Below are 21,721 nucleotides of genomic sequence, written 5' to 3' on the forward strand. Positions count from 1 at the left end.
GGCAAAAAGGCTGACTGAAACCCAGAGCAGCTAATCTTGTCTGCTTAATTATTGAGAGTCTCATCCCCTGTGGAGGTTTTCTGGTGAGCATTCATGTTTTACACAAATATCCTCACATTCTGAAACCACACCTCTTTCTCAGACTCCCTTGTCCCCTGCCCTCTGGAGCTGTTTCTCCCAAGTCTCTTGTCTGGCTGGCCAGACAATTAATCACTACTTATTAACTGCTGTACATTCATACTTCTCCTTCCAGGCAAAGAGGAAATAGAATGTACTAATATAAGTTCTGCCCATTGGACAGATTTCTCTTCACCACTGTCTTGAAGGCCCACTCTGAGCAGGGCTCTAATGCTGCTGATTTCATTTCTCACTACTGACAGAATATTGTCTGGTGCCAGCTATAAATTAGGCTAAGGGTTTTCCTCTTCAGTCAGCTGGCCACAAGGAACAACCCAAGAGTCCAAAGGTGTGGCTTGAGGGATAGGTGGATATGCAATAGAAGTAGAGAACTAGGTTAGTTACTCTGAAATGCATCCAAAAAGCAAGATGAATTTGTGGATACATACAGGAATGAACAGATAATGTGCAAAAAAAAATATATATATATATAAGAATATGGGCCAGGCACGGTGACTCACACCTGTAATCAGGCGGATCACCTGAGGTCAGGAGTTTGAGACCAGCCTGGCCAACATCTCTACTAAAAATACAAAAAATCAGATGGGCATGGTGGCGAACACCTGTAATCCCAGGTATTTGGGAGGCTGAGACAAGAGAATCACTTGAACCCAGGAGGCAGAGGTTGCAGTGAGCCAAGATCATGCTATTGCACTCCAGCCTCGGCAACAGAGCAAGACTTCATCTCTCTCTCTCTCTCTCTCTCTCTCTCTCTCTATATATATATATATATATATATGAATATGTTAATGGTAGAATCTACGTGGTAGGTATATGGATGCTCACTGGACAAGTCTTTTGTTCTGTATGTTTAAAAATTTCTATAGAATGTCAAAAATAAGAGCACTGTAAATACTGAACAACCCCTATTCATTCAACTGAATTGTGCCTCTTAGAGCTGTTCAAGCCCAATTTCATACATACTACTTCTGCTTGATGATGAACTCCTGCTAGGCATACTCTATGTCAAGGCATGGTAAATCAGATAATACCCAGTTTATGCTGATAATTCAGATCTCATGGTCATTTAGTGTACTATATTCAGGTGCTCAGTCTCTATCAGCCTCTAGCAAGCCACAGCCTTGCAAGGAGAATAGTGATTTTCCTAATAGAATTTTATTTTGCTCCAAAATCCTAAGGGGCTATGCTGTGATTCTTCTATCTAGGCTTTTTGCAGCCTTTATACATCACCCCAATCTGCCACAAATACTTCGAGGACTATTTCATACTTTGGATCATAAAAGCTGGGTGCCAAGCAGCTTCAACAAGCCAGAATTTCTCTTATTCTGCAGTTCTTTGAAGCCTGGCCCCCTTACAGTTTACTTAGTCAACGGGCTAAAGTAAAGGTTACTCAGTAAATGCAGCATATGTTGCCTCAAAAATCCAGAATAATCTGCCATGCGTTGTACCTTTTTCTTAAAGGTAGGAATGCAGGGTGCTTTTCATTTTACAACTTGTTTTTCATTTTGAAGGTGTCAGCTAATGTTCCCCAGGACATTAGATTCCCAAACATTTCCATGAGAGAACACATTGGAATTCTTGTGGGATTTCACAACCACCTTTCAGCAGGCATGTATCTCATCAGGGAGTTGAGAATACCTACTATTTCCTGCTCTCAGGTCCTATCAGAATGAATGTCATCAATATATTGGCTCAAAGTAATATCCAGTAAGACAGTGAGACACTTGTGCCCATAGGGACCAAATTATCACCACCTTGAGCCAAGAAAATAGAGATAGATAAGTGACCCTTACAGGTAAAAGCAATTGCCTCTAGTATTATCTGCTTATTAGGAGATAGAAAAAAAGACAATTTCACCTTCCAGGTATGAGGCGCTGGGTTAATTTTTCTCTAGTAAAGAGCATCAGCAACTCTAATTGAAATTACTACCTGATTAAGCTTATAGTAATCCAATAAAATTCTCCAAGACACACACCAAACAGGTGAGTGAAATGGAGATGTGGTAAGAATCACTACTTATAAGTATTTTAAGTGTTTGATGGTACCTCATCACCATAATTCCAAAGGGATATGATATTGTCTTTAGTTTATAACTTTGGTAGGGAGAGGAATCTCCATGTACCTACACTTGGCCCTTTCTACCATAATAGACATGATTCCATGGGTCAGAGAACAATGTTTATTTTTCTACCTGTAGCTGAATATTTCTACTTCCACTACGAACTCCAGAACTAGGAAAATAAACACGGTATGGATATAAGATTCACTGGGCCACTGTGAGAAGAATGCTAGCCCAAAATTCATCACTTAGCTCTCATAAGTCCCACCCTGACTGGGGGACGACAGTGGAATTCAGTTTTCTCAGGGATTAAGCTTGCTTCGGACCCAGTAGCTAATCATTCCTGAGAGATCTGGATGTTTGTCTTCCCTGGGGCTCAGTTTCCATGGTAAATAGGCCTGAGTCTTCTTGGGAAACAGGAGGAATAAGAGTTATATATATCTAAGTTACCACAGGGTTCCTCCCCAGGGTTCCTGATCTCTCCTTCATTCAAGGGGTGCTGGGTCATTGAACTGACTCAGAAATGGAAAAAGGGTGAGAGGACATGACTCTTCATTGGGATAGCTTAAGTCAGGACTCTTTCCATATACGTAACAAATTTTTTTCTTCTAGTTTTACAGTTGAGTAGAATCTTAGTGGTCTGTCTATGTATTCTGGCCCTGAGTACCTCAGGTTAGCCACCATCAAAGTTTCCTATGGGTCAGACAATTCTGAGAACCACTCTATCACTGATACCTATTGTGTAGCCATGCTGCCTTTCTCCACTGGTTAAGTGCTACTTCATGGTCTCTGCCACTGTGGGATAGGATCATTTCACCAAAATCCAGGTATACATTTCTATAGCAAAATCCCTCATCCAAATTTTCCTTCTCCATTTCCACTTTTTTACATTTGTACTTTTCCATGTCATGGTGAAAGAAATATTCTCTGAGCCTTTTTGGGTAATTTAATTTGGAAGGGAGTGAGTGAATGACAAATCCACATTTGATAAATCCACTCCAAAATTTCAAAAACATGTCTTCTGATTTCCTTTTTTTTTTTTTTTTTTTTTTCGAGACAGAGTTATGTTCTTGTTGCCCACGCTGGAGTGCAGTGGCTCGATCTCAGCTCACTGCAACCTCTGCCTCCTGAGTTCAAGCGATTCTCCGGTCTCAGCCTCCTGAGTAGCTGGGATTACAGGCACCAGCCACCATGCCCAGCTAATTTTTTGTATTTTTAGTAGAGACAGGGTTTCACCATGTTGGCCAGGCTGGTCTCAGACTCCTGACCTCAGGTGATCCACCTGCCTCGGCCTCCCAAAGTGCTAGGATTACAGGCGTAAGCCACCACACCCAGCTGATTTCTTTATATCATACTTTGATGTGTTTCTGGTATGAGTTTCTGGAATCTCAATTTCACATCACATAGGCCACACCAAGTTTTAATCAAACTAAAGGAGCAATTAGGTCCTCTAAAATTAAATAAATTCAGGCCAATGTAAAAGTGTGTCCCTAATCTCTTAGACTCCATGTCCATATATATTACCCATGTCTTGTTGAAATAAATTAGCAAAACTTTGCAATTATTTTGCTAAGGTTTAACTTTGTGATTGGTCCCCTGGGACACAGGACAATATGACTGCTTGTATGTTTCAGTACAATGAGCAGGGACAGGAGGGGGATAATGAGAATTGTCATCTGCTGACAAGAAAACTATCTTAGGTGAGATCACAAGAAGGGCTTAAAGTAGGACAGGAACAGGCATATAAGATGGGGTAGGGTAAGGGTGAGAGGGCTTCTGCTATCAAGAGAAACTCAGTGGGGTTTGAGGTACTTGGTATCCTCAGATCTTCCCAAATTTCCCCAAATTCTCATGGTGCCATCCTTTCCCAATTGATGCCCTAAGTTTTTACCTAAAAGATCAGGGAGGACTATGAGTTCAACCTATATTAATCCAGCAAGCCAGTTAACCTCAGTCATGTAGGACTACATGGAGAGATTATTTCAGGGCAGTCATAGGAATTCCCTGGTTCTCTAACCATGTCTTCAGGCAAGAATTTAAAACCCTGAAGCTTTAATTTTCTTTCCTTAAGCAGTTAGAAATAGCCCACCCAAGTCACAACCTTTATATTCCTTATGGCCTTCACATCATCTGTCACAGCAGCTACTTTGACTGCCAAGGCATTATCTTCAATATGTACTTCACTCCAGGTATCCACAGATGGTAGTTGAAGTAATCGTCCACCACTGTGTACCATGCACTGCCAGCAACCATTCTCTGATGTCAAACAGATTGTCACAGCTTTCAATTGCAACGAAGGCAGGTAACCAGTCCAACCTCCGCATTTCACTGAAGTACTGTTTACTGCAATCACAGCTGGTAGGGGTTAAGGGCACTTGTTTTAGCCAACAGAATCTACTGTAGCATGTTTTAATGAACAGGATTTGTTACAGAATATTATCTTAATAATTTCCAGGCAATTTTGGGTGATGATGCAGCCAGGAGAAACACCCAATCCCACCATGGAGGGTCCCACACCACTACTTTTTACAGAAATGAATGAGATTAAGGACAAGACAGTAGGGAGAAACTTCACTACACCTTCTGTGCAAAAAAGTCAAATGCTTCAGTGACTTATCACATAACTCACTTCTAGCATCTAAGTCCTGCACAAGTGCTATTTACTTGGCTGAACTAATTGGAGTCTGGGGTGTTGCTTTTTTAGCTTTATGCCCACTCTTCTTTGGGAAAGTGTGCTTGAAGGGGGATGCCATGGATGTTGAATGCCCCAATCTCCATTCCTGCAACAATCAGAAACACATTTTTCTCACTAAATATACTCCTAGAAGTCTCTCTCACAGAAACAAAAGCAATCACTTATAAGGATCTATATAAGGGTGTTTATTACAGATGCATTTGTAGTGGAAAAAATCTACAAAGACCAACACTAAGAACATGGTTGAACTAATCACAGATCATGCACATCTCTGAATATTATGAAAAAGAGGGAAATAGAGTTCTATGAGTTGGAGGGATTTCCGCAGGATGTTGTTGACAGAGAAAATCAAGATGAAGAAAAGTGTATACTATGTGATCTTTTGTTTAAAAAAAAAAAAAAGAAAGAAAGAAGAGAAAAGAAAAAACAGGCCGGGCATGGTGTCTCATGCCTGTAATCCTAGCACTTTGGGAGGCTAAGGCGGACGGATCACCTGAGGTCAGGAGTCTGAGACCAGCCTGGCCAACATGATGAAACCTCATCTCTACTAAAAATACAAAAATTAGCTGGGCATGGTGATGCACACCTGTAGTCCCAGCTACTTGGGTGGCTGAGGCAGGAGAATCACTTGAACCCGGAGATGGAGGTTGCAGTGAGCTGAGAGTGTGCCACTGCACTCTAGCCTGGCCAACAGAGTGAGACTCTGTCCCCCAAAATTAAAATAATAATAATAATAATAATAATAAATTTAAAAAAATTAAAAAACAGAAAACCATATGTAATGCTTATAGGGATGTATGATTAAATACATGTAATAAAAATTATAGAAAAATGTGCACTAGGTTTAGAACATGGATTATCTGAGGAGATACAGGGTGAAATATGTGTAAGGGAAGGGAGAAGTAACCAAGGCGGTAAAAGAAAGGAAAGAAGATTACATTTGAAAATTATGTGGCATATTCTGGGAAAGTGGCAACAGCAGCAACCACATAGTTTTTCAATCTCTGCAAATCTCTACATAAAAACAGCAGAACTAGATTGCAAAACCAAAGCACATGGAAAATATTTACAACTAGTGTTGCCAGATTTAGCAAAGAAAAATACAGGATGTTCAGTTAAGTGTGAATTTTAAATAAACACTAAATAATTTTTTAGTGGATGTATGTCTCAGATATTACATGGAAATAGAAACGCTAGACCTAAATGGAGAGGGGAATGGAGCCAGAAAATCCCAGAAAGCAAACCACCATATTTTTGAACACTACACAAAAGCAACAGAAGAGGGAGCTCTGTGAAATTAGAAAAGCTCTGTGGAATTCCACCTTATTTTTTCAAAGTCCAGGGAAACAGATTTCACACAAAAACAAAAACACAGTAGTATCAAGGTCAAATCACATGCAAAATTATAATAAGAAAAAAGAAAATGGGAAGCTGAATAACATCCCAAAGATAATGAAAGTATGCCAAAAAGACATGCCCACAAAAGAAAGAAAAATTGTAGCCTATTATTTCAAGATGAGCTAAGAGACATTAACAACAACCTAACTCAGAATCAGGAAGCCTCAGAAACAAGGTGACACAGCTCAAGAAAAAATAAGAATAAGAAGAGGAGAAAATCAGTTCATAAATGAATACTAAACCAGAAAGAATACAAGCAAGTAAATGCAACAAGTACCTGTAGAGAAATTTCTAGAAAGTGAAAAAGAGGAAAACTTTTTAAATCAAAAAGAAATGAAGAGAGATCAAAAGGAAAAGAGAAAGGTAAAGTAAATTAAACACACAGGTAATAGAAATTCCTATAAAAGAAAACCAAAGCAAGGGCATAGGACAAATATTAAACTGTATACATTTACTTTAAAAAAAAAACACTTTCCTGAAAATAAAAAAGATTCTTAATTACATATTGAAAGAGCACACCACATAGCTGATAGTATTTTCCCAGAACAATCAACACCACAGTATATTGCAATTTTAAATCCTACTGGAAACAATATCTGTGCACTTAAATATGTATGCTTATGTGTTTGCACCACATATGATAAAAAAAGTTTTCAAATACAATATTATGTAAAGAAGATAGAGAAACTAAAATTGATTGGTTACAAAATAAAATGTTATTGCTCTATTTATTCTGTGGGATGAAAATTAAGATCTTTCAAACATAGCTTAATCTCTAGTTTTAGGAAAACATGAAATTACAAAAGTGGGATTTTACTTGTAAGATTTTCCTTTGCTTTGCTCTTTCTATTTGCAGCATCCACATAAATTCCCACAAGGATAACTGGCTTGAAATTTTAAACATTTATTTTCTTTTATAGAATTTTAGGTATTATAACACTTGCAAATTTAATCCAAGCATATGTTTTGTTGTTGTTTTGTTTGTTTGTTTTTTGACGCAGAGTCTCACTCTGTCACCCAGGCAGGAGTGCAGTGGCTCACTGCCACCTCCGCCTCCCAGATTCAAGAGATTCTCCTGCCTCAGCCTCCCAAGTAGCTGGGATTACAGGCGCGTGCCACCACACCCGGCTAATTTTTGTATTTTTAGTGGAGACAGGGTTTCACCATGTAGGCCAGGCTGGTCTTGAACTCCTGACTTCAGGTTATCCACCTGCCTCAGCCTCCCAAAGTGCTGGGATTACAGGCGTGAACCACCGCTCCCGGCCGCATAAGTTTTTTAAACGAGGAAATTGACACTTGGGAAGTTTGTGATTTGAAAAATAAAAAGTTTTCCTGGATGGGTTTCACCAAACCTGTAATACCAGAACTTTGGGAGGCTCACACCTGTAATCCAAGCACTCTGGGAGGCCAAGGCAGGTGGATCACTTGAGCCCAGCCTGGCCAATAGAGTGAAACCCGGTCTCTACCAACAAGAAAATACAAAAATTAGCCAAGTGTAGTGGTTCATGACTGTGGTCCCAGCTACTCGGGAGGCTGAGGCATGAGAATTGCCTGAGCCTGGAAGGCAGAGGTTGCAGTGAGCCTAGATCACGAAACTGCACTCCAGCCTGAGTGGCAGAGCGAGACTCTGTTTCCTGCCCCGCCGACTCCCAAAAAAAAAGTATTTAAAAAAGTTTCCTGTCTGAAAATAAATAAATAGACTTCAGAAAAAAGGGGCCGGGCACAGTGGCTTACGCCTGTAATCCCAGCACTTTGGCAGGCCGAGGCAGGCGGATCACCTGAGGTCAAGAGTTCGAGACAAACCTGGCCAATATGGAGAAACCCGGTCTCTACTAAACACAAAAATTAGTCAGGCGTGGTGGCGGGCGCTTGTAATCCCAGCTACTCGGGAGGCTGAGGCAGGAGAATCGTTTGAACCCCACAGGCAGAGGTTGCAGTGAGCCAAGATCGTGCCACTGCACTCCAGCCTGAGCGACAAAAGTGAAACTCTGTCTCAAAAAAAAAAAAAAAAAAAAAAAAAAAGACAAGAAAGAAAGAAACATTTTCTGGGCACCTAGAAAAAGGCTCATTTGACTCTTAGCGAATAGAAAATTGGATTATCATCAGAATTTTTGACAACAATGCATAATGCCAAAGAAAATAAAAAGAACTAACATATTTAAGACTTTCAAGGAAAGACACAAGAATTTTATATCCAGCAAAAATAATTTGCAAGTATAAAGGATATAAACTGTTATCAACATGTAAAAACTCGGGAATATTGTTTTCATGAGCCTTCCTGAGAAATTTATCACAGAATTTCCAACCAGCAAAATAACCAGAGTGACATCAATATATCAATATAAGGATACCTGATGGGCATTCTTTTTTTTTTTTTTTTTTTTGAGACATAGTCTCTATTGCCCAGGCTGGACTGCAGTGGCACAATCTCAGCTCACTGCACTGCAACCTCTGCCTCCTGGGTTCAAGCAATTCTTCTGCCTCAGGCTCTCGAGTAGCTGGGATTACAGCATGTGCCACCATGCCCGGCTAATTTTTGTATTTTTAGTAGAGATGGGGTTTCACCATGTTGGCCAGGCTGGTTTCGAACTCCTGACCTCAAGTGATCCATCTGCCTCATCCTCCCAAAGTGCTGGGATTACAGGCATGAGCCACCGCACCTAGCCCATTCAATTATAATTACCTGTAGAACTACAAATAAATAAGGGCTAAGAGACAAAAAAAAATTGTATATATATATATATGACTATGTGGTCTGACAAGACAAATGTAATACAACTTTTTAAAATTTTTTACTTTTTAAACACAGCTTTACTGATATATATTCCACATCATATAGTTTACCCATTTGAAGCATACAATTTAGTGGGTTCTCATATATTTAGAGAGTTGTGCATTAATCACTACAATCAATTTGAAAACATTTTCATGACCCCCCAAAAGAAATCCCACACCCCCTAAACCCTTCACCCTTGCTCCCAGCCCTATGTAATCACTACTTTACTTTCTGTCTCTGTAGATTTGCCTACTGTGGATATTTAGTACAAAGGAAATCATATATTATGTGTTTTCTTTGTGGCTGGCTGCTTTCACTTAGCATAATGTTTTCAATATTTATTCATGTTGTAGCGTGTATCAGCATTTCACTTTGTTTTCGTGGTTGGACAATATCCCATCATATGGATATACAGTGTTTATTGTTTATCCATTCATCAGTAGATGGGCATTTGGGTTTTTTCTACCTTTTGGCTATTGCAAATCACGCTGCTATAAACGTTTGTATACAAGTTTTTGTGTAGACACAAACATTTCATTTCTCTTGGGTAGATACCTAGGAGTGAAATTGCTGGACTGTAGGGTAAGTCTGTTTAACTTTTTGAAGAACTGCCAGACTATTTTTCAAAGCAGCTGCACCATTTAACATTCCCACCAGCACTGTGTGAAGTTTCCAACTTCTCTACATCCTTTTTTATTAGAGCCATCCTAGTAGGTGTGAAATAGCATCTCATTGTGGTTTTCATTTACATTTCTCTATTGGCTAATGATGTTGAACATTTTTATGTACTTATTGTCCTTTGTACACTTTCTTTCTTTCTTTCTTTCTTTCTTCCTTCCTTCCTTCCTTCCTTTCTTTTTCTTTTTTTTGAGATGAAGTCTTGCTCTGTTGCCCAGGCTGGAATGCAGTGGCGTGATCTTGACTCATTGCAACCCCTGCCTCCTGGGTTCAAGCAATTCTCCTGCCTCAGCCTCCCAAGTAGCTGAGATTACAGGCGCCCACCACCATGCCGGGCTACTTTTTATGTTTTTTTAGTAGAGATGGGGTTTCATCATGTTGGCCAGGCTGGTCTCAAACTCCTGACCTCAGGTGATCCACCTGCCTCGGCCTCCCAAAGTGCTGGGATTACAGGTGTGAGCCACTGCGCCTGGCCCTTTGTACACTTTCTTTCAAGAAATGTCTATTCAGATTTTTTGCCCATTTTTAAATTGGATTATTTGTCTTTTATTATTGAGGTGTAATCGTTTCCTATATATTCTAGATATAAGTCCATTATTAGATGGATGACTTGCAAATATTTTTCCCATTCTGTGAGTTGCCTTTTCATTTTGTTGATGGATGGTATCCTTTGAAGCATGAAGGTTTTTAATTTTAATGTTGCCCAGTTTGTCTATTTTTTCTTTTCTTGCTTGTGCTTTTGATGTCATATCTAAGAAACTGCTGCCTAATCTAAGGTCAAAAAGATTTGCACCTATGTGTTCTTTTAAGAGTTTTATTGTTTTAGCTCTTACATTTTTGTTTTTGATCCATGCTGAGCTAATTTTTGTCTAGGGTGTGAGGTAGGGATCCAACTGCATTCTTTTGCATGTGGGTATCTAGTTGTCCCAATAATACAACTATTTTTAAATGATGAGAGAGAACAGAGAAAATATATGCAAAGTTTAAAATGTTTTCAATAATTATGTCAGTGGGAGTATTAGCACTGTTATTCTGATACTCTTGTGTGGGTAATATGGGATAAAACAAATATACAATTACAACATATTCTAATTCTATCATCCTCAAGAACAAGTATTCTCAGTAGAAAAGAAAGAATACACAGGTATAATAGAGAAGGGGTTAAACAAAAGTCCTATTGATACAAAAACTATCTAACTGTAAATATTAAACTCATGGATTATTTCACTTTGTCCACTAAAAAAAGCATAAAGACAATAACTAATGATGTACCATTGAACATCTCTTAGCACCCAGATTGGGGCCTTGAAGTATTGTTTCTCACTAAAAGAAACCAGGACTTCTCAAGAAATGGGCGTGATACTATGATTTTATGTATATATATATAAAATCTATGTTTTAGTCCACAGTTCCTGTCTCATAACTCCCATAGCCCTTGTTACAGTCTTTTGTTATAATGTTGGGGTGCTTTAGGCCTCAGGAGCAGGCCTCAGGAAACAGAATCTCTCTCACCTTGTCCTGTCCTCCTTTTACCTGCCCAGTCAGGACTCTAATCTGATTAAGGGTCAAAAGGCCCTCAATCCAGAGAGGGTTTCGTCCCATACTTTACCAAGAGGCCAAGAAGAATCAGAACAAACAGACCTTACTGGATTTCCCCACTCAGTCTATTAGTATGAGATCATATCCTTTTTGTCCAATCACATTTCCACACAGCTGTCAATGTAATGAAGCCTCCATAAAAACCCAAAAGGAGAGGATTCAGAGAGCTTCTGGACAGCTGAATAAGTGGAGGTTCCTGGAGGGTGGCATGGCCAGGAAGGGCCTGGAAGCTCTACAACCCTTCAACCATACCTTGCCCTGCAAATCTCTTCATATGCTTCCTTTGTAATATCCTTTATAATAAACTGGTAAATGTGTTTCCCTGAGTTCTGTGAGCCACTCCAGCAAGTTAATCAAGCCCAAAGAGGGGGTCATGGGAACCCCAACTTGAAGCTGGTCAGTCAGAACTTTCAGAGGTCCAAACTTGCAACTGGTGTCTGAAGGAGGGGGCAATCTTGGGGTCTGAGCCCTCGACCTGTGGAATCTGATGTTATCTGCAGGTACATAGAGTCGGAGTTGAATTGGAAGACACCCAGCTGGTGTTCACTGCTTGTAGTTGGGGGAAAACCCCCATATATTTGGTCACAGAAGTCTTCTGTGTTGATTGTTGTGGTGTGAGAGCAGAGGAAAAGCATGGTTTAAGAGTTTACCCAAAGCAATAGTTGATCCCAAGTTTGGGGCAGGAAAAATACAAGATGAACCTGGAGTATCGTGTAATACCAGATTGCAAGCAAGCCATCAAAGACTACTAGAATTATGTCAAAAGGACTCAGAGGCCAACTTGAGGAGGCTCCCATTGGCCATAGGTCAACAATTTATTATTTGAATTCTCTTGGTGCAGTTCAGTGTGTTTCCCTATACTCTGTATTTCCTGCAAATAGCTGATCCAGAGGTGAATTAGACATAGGTTCAATCCCTATGGCAAAACTATGGGTATTGTATGACAGGACTATAGTAGGCACACATTGTCCAGTTGTCACTGAAGAGCTTCAATAATTATAATAGCTGTAATAGCTTGAAACTCATCAAATGTGTCTAAATCTAAGATCAAAGTATCTGATATTTGTTTGAAAAAAGGAATTAGTCACCTTCAAAGGATGATAGGGAACCAATATTTTGCCTTGAAAACTGGTAAATATCTCATTGTGGTTTTGATTTGCATTTCTCTGATGGCCAGTGATGATGAGCATTTTTTCATGTGTCTGTTGGCTGCATAAATGTCTTCTTTTGAGAAGTGTCTGTTCATATCCTTTGCCCACTTTTTGATGGGGTTGTTTGTTTTTTTCTTGTAAATTTGTTTGAGTTCTTTGTAGATGAGTAGATTGCAAAAATTTTCCCCATTCTGTAGGTTGCCTGTTCACTCTGATGGTAGTTTCTTTTGCTGTACAGAAGCTCTTTAGTTTAATTAGATCCCATTTGTCAATTTTGGCTTTTGTTGCCATTGCTTTTTGTGTTTTAGACATGAAGTTCTTGCCCATGCCTATGTCATCATTCTCAGCAAACTATCGCAAGGACAAAAAACCAAACACCGCATGTTCTCACTCATAGGTGGGAATTGAACAATGAGAACACTTGGACACAGGAAGGGGAACATCACACACCGGGGCCTGTTGTGGGGTGGGGGGAGCGGGGAGGGAGAGCATTAGGAGATATACCTAATGTAAATGATGAGTTAATGGGTGCAGGACACCAACATGGCACATGTATACATATGTAACAAACCTGCACGTTGTGCACATGTACCCTAGAACTTAAAGTATAATAATAAAAAATATATATATATATAAAAGAAAACTGGTAAATAAAAGGAATAAATAGAACATTTATCCTGCTCTTTCAGTCCACTTGGGCTGCTATAACAAGACACTATAAACTGGGTGGCTAATAAACAATAGAAGGCCAGGCGCAGTAGCTCACGCCTGTAATCTCAACATTTTGGGAGGCCGAGGCAGGAGGATCGCTTGAGGCCAGAAGTTTGAGACCAACCTGGACAACCTGGTGAGACCCTATCTCTACAAAAAAAGAAAACATTAGCTGAGAATGGTGGCCTCGGCCTGTAGTGCCAGCTACTTGGGAGGCTGAGGTGGGAGGATCACTTGAGCCCAGGAGTTCAAGGCTACAGTGAGCTATGGTTGTGCCACTGCACTTCAGCCTGGATGACAGAACGAGACTCTGTCTCTAAAAAATAAATAGGCCAGGCGTGGTGGCTCAGGTCTGCAATCCCAGCACTTTGGGAGGCTGAGGTGGGCAGATCACGAGGTCAGGAGTTCGAGACCAGCCTGGCCAACATGGTGAAACCCCATCTCTACTAAAAATACAAAAATTATCTGGGTGTGGTGGCGTGTGCCTGTAGTCCCAGTTACTCAGGAGACTGAGGCAGGAGAATCACTTGAACCCGGGAGGCGGACATTGCAGTGAGCTGAGATTGTGCCACCGCACTCCAGCCTGGGTGACAGAGAGAGACTCTGTCTCAAAAATAAATAAATTAATTAATTTAATTAAATAAAGAAATAAATAAACAACAGAATTTTATTTCTCACCATTCTAGAGTCTGGAAAGACCAAGATCAGGATGTCATCATGGTTGGATTCTGCTGAGGGCCCACCTCCGGATTCATAGAATGGCACCTTCTTGCTGTGTCCTCACATGGTCTAAGGGACTAAAAGCCCTCATGGCCTGACCACCTCCCAGTGGTCACACCTCCTAATACCATCACTTTGGGGGTTAGGATTTCAATATATGAATTCCAGGGAGACATAGACGTTTAGACTATAGTACCTGCCTTTTCTATATAAACTTTACTCCTGGAAAACAAAACAGTAGATGACAGAATGTGTGTTTTTATGAAAGTATTCCAACTCAAATAAAACAGAAATGATAGAATATCAGCAGTTGACAACTCTGCAGTGAATGATAGATATTGACACTTTGCAGCTATTAAGATCATTTAAAAATGACAACAGGACAATCTGTGCCTCCTACAGTCCTGCCATACCGTATCCATAGTTTTGTCAAAGGGATCGAACCTGTATCTAATCCACCTCTGGATCACCTGTCTATTTACAGGAAATACAGAGGACAGAGAAACACATTGAACTGTACCAAGAGAATTCAAATAATGAAATCCAGACTGTGGGAGAGTACAGGTCACAAGGCTTGTATGCAAAATAAAGGGTGGAGGAGGAACCCACAGATTCAAAGATACTTAAAAAGATATATCTTCTAATGGGCAAGAGCAAACTACAGTGTCTATGGATGCACATTCCTGTCATAAAACTAAAGGAAAATTTCAAGGAAGCGATCACTATAAAAGTTAGGATGGCTGGGCACGGTGGCTCATACCTGCAGTCCCAGCACTTTAGGAGGCCAAAGCAGGAGGATCGCTTGAGGCCAGAAATATGAGACCAGCCTGGGTAACATAGCAATATCTCATCTCTAGAAAAAAATAAAAAATTAAAAATTAACCGAGGACCGGGCATGGCGGCTCATGCCTGTAATCCCAGCACTTTGGGAGGCCGAGGCGGATGGTTCATGTGAGATCAGAAGTTCGAGACCAGCCTGGCCAACATGGTGAAACCCCATCTCTACTAAAAATACAAAAATTAGCCAGGCTTGGTGGCACATGCCTGTAATCCCAGCTACTTGAGAGGCTGAGGTAGGAGAATGCTTGAACCTGGGAGGCGGAGGTTGCAGTGAGCCAAGATCGTACCATTGCATTCCAGCCTGGGCAACAAGAGCGAAACTCCACCTCAAACAAACAAAAAAATTTAACTGAGAATGGTGGCATGGGCCTGTGGTCTTAGCTACTCAGGAGGCTGAGGCAGAAGGATCACTTTAGCCTAGGACGTGGAGGCTGCCGTGAGCCATGATCTTGCTATTGCACTTCAGCCTGGGTGACAGAGAGAGACTCTGTGTCTAAAATAAATAAATAAATAAATAAATAAATAAATAAATAAATAAATAAATAAAACAAATCAGGATGTTATTTAGGGGAGGAGGAGAGATTGTGGCTGGGATGGGTTACACTGAAGGGGCTTCCAGAGTGGCTGGCAAAGTTCTATTTTTTAAAAAATCTGGGTGGTATTCACCTTAAAATAATTCATTAAACCAGGCATTTGATTTGTGTGATATTCTATTGTGATGTTTTATTTTATAATAAAAATTAAAATATTTATAATACAAATATCTTTAAAATATGTTTTATTAAAATGTTAAATCAAAATCAATTAAATCAAGTTCTCTGGAGGTGGGACCCAGGCATTAACATTCTTTAAAGCTCTCTGGTGATTCTAAAGTGCAGCCAAGTTTGAAAGCCAGCGTGTAAGAGAAATGGCACTTCACTGTGCTCAGTATCAGGGGATTGGGTTCTAGTCTTCACGTAGCCACCCATCCAGCTGTGTGACCAGGAACAAGGGGTTTAACCTCTCTGGCCCATAGTGGCCCATCTGTTACATGGTGAACACAATTGATCTACCCAAAGTTGGGATTAGACAGGTTGACTTTTGAAGTCCCTGTGAGTTTCAGAACCTGGTAATCTAAGAAAAGGAAATAGAATTGTATTAGAATAATTTAATTGTATAAAACTTTTTAATAATTGTATGTATAATACGATCATGCGTATGCATCCACATGAAAAGTGTGTGTGTGTGTGTGTGTGTGTGTGTGTGTGTGTGTGTGTGTGTACGTCATTCAGGGTCCTGGCACCAAACAGAATTCACCATGTATGATCCAATTAAGAGATGTTATGAAGGAGCTGTGCACAGAGGTGTGGACAGGATTACTGTCAGAGCACACTGACTTGAAACAGTGAGAAACTGTTACCACCCCTAAGCCTGAAAAGCAAGAGAAAGAAATGTGTTACTAAATCCCAGCAAGAGCTGAAGCTATGGAGGAGCCGCCCCACAGGCACTGTAGTTGCAGAGGAACACAGTCTCTTACACTGGATCCATTTATTTACGTGGCTGTGTAGATGAATACACCACAATACATTAGTCCATTCTACTGTTGAAGGACATGTGGGTTATTTTCAGATTTTTGTTCCAAAAAATATGTCACTAAGAATATTCTTGTACATGCCTGTTGGTGTACATGTGGACACATTTCTGTTGGGTATGTACATACGAGTGGAATTTCTGAGTCATAGCATATATGAATCTTCATCATGTACTGCCAAACTGTTTTTCAAAGTATATGTACCAATTTACATTCCACTAACAGTATATAAAAATTCCTTTTTCCCTTTAGTCTTATCAATACTTGCTGAAGAAAGAAAACAAGATGGGATAACAGACATAATCAGATATCAATATTTACCATAAAACTATAGTAATTGAGGCAGGGTGGTCTGTGTGAAAAGATAGATAAATAAACCAATGGAGAAGAATAGAGAGTACAGAAACAGTCCCACACATATGCAGATGCTCAATTAGTGACAAAGGTAGAATTTCAGAGCAGTAGAAAACAGGCATTCTCTTCATTAAATGGTATTGGATCAATGGAATATACACACCCAAAAATGAAATTTGACCCCACCTCACACCATACCTAAAAATCAATTCTAGGTGGATTGCAGATCTAAATGCAAAAGGTGAAACAACAGATTTAGAAGAAAACATGAGACTATCTTCATGACCTTGAGGTAGACAAAACTTTCTTAAATAGGACAAAAAAAGCACTTATTTAAAAAGGAAAAGATTAATAAACTGCATTTCATTAAGATTAGGGACTACTGTTCACCAAAGGATACCACAAAGAGTGCAGTAGCATAAGTCACACACTGGCAAAGATATTTGCAACATGTAACTGACAAAGGACTTATATCCAGACTGTACAAAGAACTGTTAGAATGAAAAAGACAGCAACCCAATGGAAAAATGATCAAGTCTTGAATGGGCACTTTACAAAAGAGATGTCCAAACATTCAATAACCATATTTAAAAGTGCTCAACCTCATGTAAAATAAAACCATGAGATATAACCTCACATCCACCAGCACAGCTAAAACCAAAGTGACTGACACTATAGTATTGCAGAAAATATGGAACAATGTGAATTCTCACACATTGCTGGGGGGAGTTTAACTGATACTACTCCAGAAGTGAAAATAAATTGAAAGTTGAAAATATACTATGACTCAACAATCCTATCCTATACTCCAGAAATGTGTACATATGTGCACAAAAATAAATGTAGAAGAATGTTCATGAACAATATTTTTCTTAATAAATAAAAACTGGAAACAATCCAAATGTCCATTAACAATAAAAGTGGACGAATAAATTATGTTATACCTGTGCCATGAAATAATATACAGCAGTGAAAATGAACAAACCAAAGCTACAATATCATGAATCAATCTCACACTTATAATGTTGAACAAAGGAAGCCAAGCACAAAATAATACATATCATAGAATTCCATGTATATTAAGTACAAAACCAGGCAATAATAATCTATAGTGGTAGACAGAAATCAGAATAGTAGTTAAGACTAGGGAAGAGAAAAGGGGTAGTGATTGGGAGGGGCACAAAGGGAGCTTCTGAGATGCTGGTATTGCTCTATCTCTTGAGTTGGGAGGTATTGCCTGGCTATATCTATTTTTCTATGACTTATCAAGCTATGTACTTATGATTTCTGTATTTTTGTATGTATATCTCAATTAAGGTTGTATTAATGAAAAATATGTACATACAGGAATGTTTATCATTGCATTGTACATAATGTCATTAGATTCATCAGTTACAGTATTAGTTAAATAAATTGGTTGTATCCATGAAATGAAATATTTTATTATATGAAATAAGGTCTATGGAAAACTTTCATAACATTTTGTTGAATGGAAACACCAGGTTACAAAATGGTATATTCGGTGCAAATTGATTTGTTTAAAAAGTGTATGGAGGCCGGATATGGTGACTCATGCCTGTAATCCCAGCACTTTGGGAGGCCAAGGTGGGCAGATCACCTGAGGTCAGGAGTTTGAAACCAGCCTGGCCAACATGGTGAAACCCCGTCTCTATTAAAAATACAAAAATTAGCCAGGCACGGTGGCGCTCACCTGTAATCCCAGCTACTCGGGAAGCTGAGGCAGGAGAATCGCTTGAACCCAGGAGGCAGAGGTTGCAGTGAGTGGAGATGGCACCACTGCACTCCAGTCTGGATGACAGAGTGAGACTCTGTCTCAAAAAAAAAAAAAGTGTATGGGGTATGTGTTTCTGGTGTGTGTGTATGTGTGTGCGCGTGTGTGCATGAGCACACATTGAAATAAATGTTAACTGAAAGGATTCACTACAAAATATTAATAATGGTTGTCTCTGAGTAGTGTGATTACAAGGTTGCTAAAGTTTTTGATGCTTTCTTCTTGTTCTTCTGAATTCTTTTATTTTTCTACAATAAACATGTTCTATTTACGTTTTTAAAAAGTTTTAAAAAAGAAAATCTATTCAGAGCTTTGTTAGCACTCCATTAAACACTCTTTTATGTATTCTCTGATTCTATCAAATTAATCTGTTATTCTCCCCATGGCATCTGAATCAGGCAGAATGGCAAAATCAATCCACTATGTAAAGCATTAAACTAAAACTCAAAAATGGCTTCAGTTCCCAGCTTTCCTGTTGTGTGATCTTGTTTCTCCCATCTGATCTCTCTGTACCTAATATTCTCTTCCCAGTGTCTTGCTGGAACTTGGATTTAAAATCATTCTGTTTCTCTGTATATTTTTTCCAGCATTTAGATTTCATTTTTCTGTCTACAAGAGACACAGCCACAAAATCTCCAGACATAAAGCAAGGTAGATACTTCTTTTTTTAAGTAATGATGATCAACTTGACCCCATGTATGAAGTACCTACTATTTGTCAGACATGATGCTAAATAACATTAGTTAACCCTCACAACCCCAAGAAGTAGGTGTTTTTATGTCCACTTTACAGATGAAGAAACTAAGGGACAGATTGGTTAAGCAACTTGGCCAAGGTTGCCGGGTTAGTAAGAGGCAAAGCAAGATTTAACAGCAGGGAAGAGGCTGGGCGCAGTGGCTCTCGCCTGTAGTCCCAGGACTTTGGGAGGCCAAGGCAGGCAGATTACTTGAGGTCAGGAGTTCGAGACCAGCCTGGCCAACATGGAGAAACGCTCTCTACTAAAAATACAAAAATTAGCCAGGTGTGGTGGTGAGCACCTGTAATCTCACCTACTTGGGAGGCTGAGGCAGGATAATTGCTTGAATCCGGGAGCTGGAGGTTGCAGTGAACCGAGATCAAGCCACTGCATTCCAGCCCGGGAGACAGAGTGAGACTCTGTCTCCTCTGAAAAGGGATTACCTGTAAAATTAACCAGGAGATAGATTCATGTAATAAGCACCTTGGCTGCACAAATTGTTGGCACCTCCCTTCTTAAGAAAATCCAATATCGGGACAATGAAGATGAAAATGTCATGAATAAACCATCAAGAGAATCTGGCAATCTTCAGGAATCTCTGGTTGACTTTGACACTGGAGGATCCACTCCAAATCACCCCTTTTTCTCACTTCTTAGCTGGACAGAACAAGACCCCTGGAACTGTATCTTGAACTACCAGACACCGACTTCCCCAGATTTGTCCAGAGAAAGCACTTTAGCAGGCAGCAAGGATTGCTTGGAATACGCGACTACTGAGACATCAGTTTTGGTGAATGCATAAGGCTATCATCTGGATGAACTATGGACATTCAAAATGCTGACAATTAAGTGCCAAGAAAAATATCCAAAGCCCTACCTAAACTAAGTAGCATTGTGGCAAAGCCAAAATGGTCAAAGTCATCTAGCAGTTCATCTTTTAATCATTGCATTCCGAGATACTAGTTGGAAATACCCCAAGAAGTATCACCACATAAATAAAGACATTTTAATTGTGAGTTGAGAGCTAGAAGTCAAGAGACCTAAGCAGTAGTTCTCAAACTTGAGCTTGCCTCAGAAGCACCTGGAGAGCTTATTAAAACACAGTTTGTTCAACCCTATCCCCAGAGTTTTTGATTCAGTAGTTCTGGGGTGGAGTCCAGTAATTTGCATTTTAACAAGTTCCCAGGTGATGCTGAGTTAGCTGGTCCAGGACCACAGTTTGAGAGTCATTGGCCTAAGAAATTGGTATAATTGGCCACAGCTTTATGGATTTTAAGATTGTAATGGGAGCCCTTTCCTTCATTGTCAGAGTGAGGAGGAAGGTTTTTACGGATGCTTAGCTGGTTCAAACAGGGGGAAGGAAAATCAGGACAGTATGGTATCATAAAAACCAAAAAACCAGACCGGGCGCGGTGGCTCATGCCTGTAATCCCAGCATTTTGGGAGGCCAAGGCAAGCGGATCACGAGGTCAGGAGATCAAGACCATCCTGGCTAACACGGTGAAACCCCGTCTCTACTAAAAATACAAAAAAATTAGCTGAGCGTGGTGGCACATGCTTGTAGTCCCAGCTACTCTGGAGGCTAAGGCAGGAGAATGGCATGAACCCGGGAGGCAGAGCTTGCAGTGAGCCAAGATCGCCCCACTGCACTCCAGCCTGGGTGACAGAGCGAGACTCTGTCAAAAAAAAAAAGAGAATTTCAAGGAGGAATAAAGTAATAGAGAAGTCACATAAGAGAAGGAGAAGGAAAGATAATGGTCCATTGAATTTGGCATCCTGGAAGTAATGGATGATCTCAAGGAAGAGAGTTTCACCAGCATGGTGGGGACAGACACAGAGCTGCAGTGGTTTTTGAGTGAAGTAGTTCTTGCAGCTGACTCTTTCAAATAGCCTGGCTATTAAGTAATGGAAAGTTAGAGGATAGGAATGAGACAGGATTTGGCTTGAGCAAGTGCTGAAGGAAACGCAGCATGTATGAAAGGAGGCTGAAGATACAGAGGAGACAGGAGCTGTAGTGAGCAGATTCCTGAGAAGGTGAGAGGCATTCCAAGCCTAGATGGGAGACAAATACCTTTCACTGAGGCAGGAGGAAAAGATAAGGGATGGGTCAAGAGGGAGGGTTTGGGGCCAGATGCAGTGGCTCACACCTGTAATCCAAGCACTTTAGGAGGCCAAGGCAGGAGGACTGCTTGAGGCCAGGAGTTTAAGACCAGCCTGAGCAATAGAGCAAGACCCTATCTCTACAGAAAAATATAAAAATTAGCCAGGCATGGTGGTACACGCCTACAGTCCCAGCTAGTCAGGAGGCTGAGGCAGGAGGATCACTTGAGCCTAGGAGGTTGAGGCTGCAGTGAGCCATGATTATGCCACTGCACTCTAGCCTGGGTGACAGAGTGAGATTCTGTCTCAAAAAGGAAGGAAGGAAGGAAGGAAGGAAGGAAGGAAGGAAGGAAGGAAGGAAGGAAGGAAGGAAGAAAGGAAGGAAGGAAGGAAGGGTGGGTTTA

Source organism: Pan paniscus, chromosome 12 (genome assembly GCF_029289425.2).
Source record: "Pan paniscus chromosome 12, NHGRI_mPanPan1-v2.0_pri, whole genome shotgun sequence".
Taxonomy (NCBI): domain Eukaryota; kingdom Metazoa; phylum Chordata; class Mammalia; order Primates; family Hominidae; genus Pan; species Pan paniscus.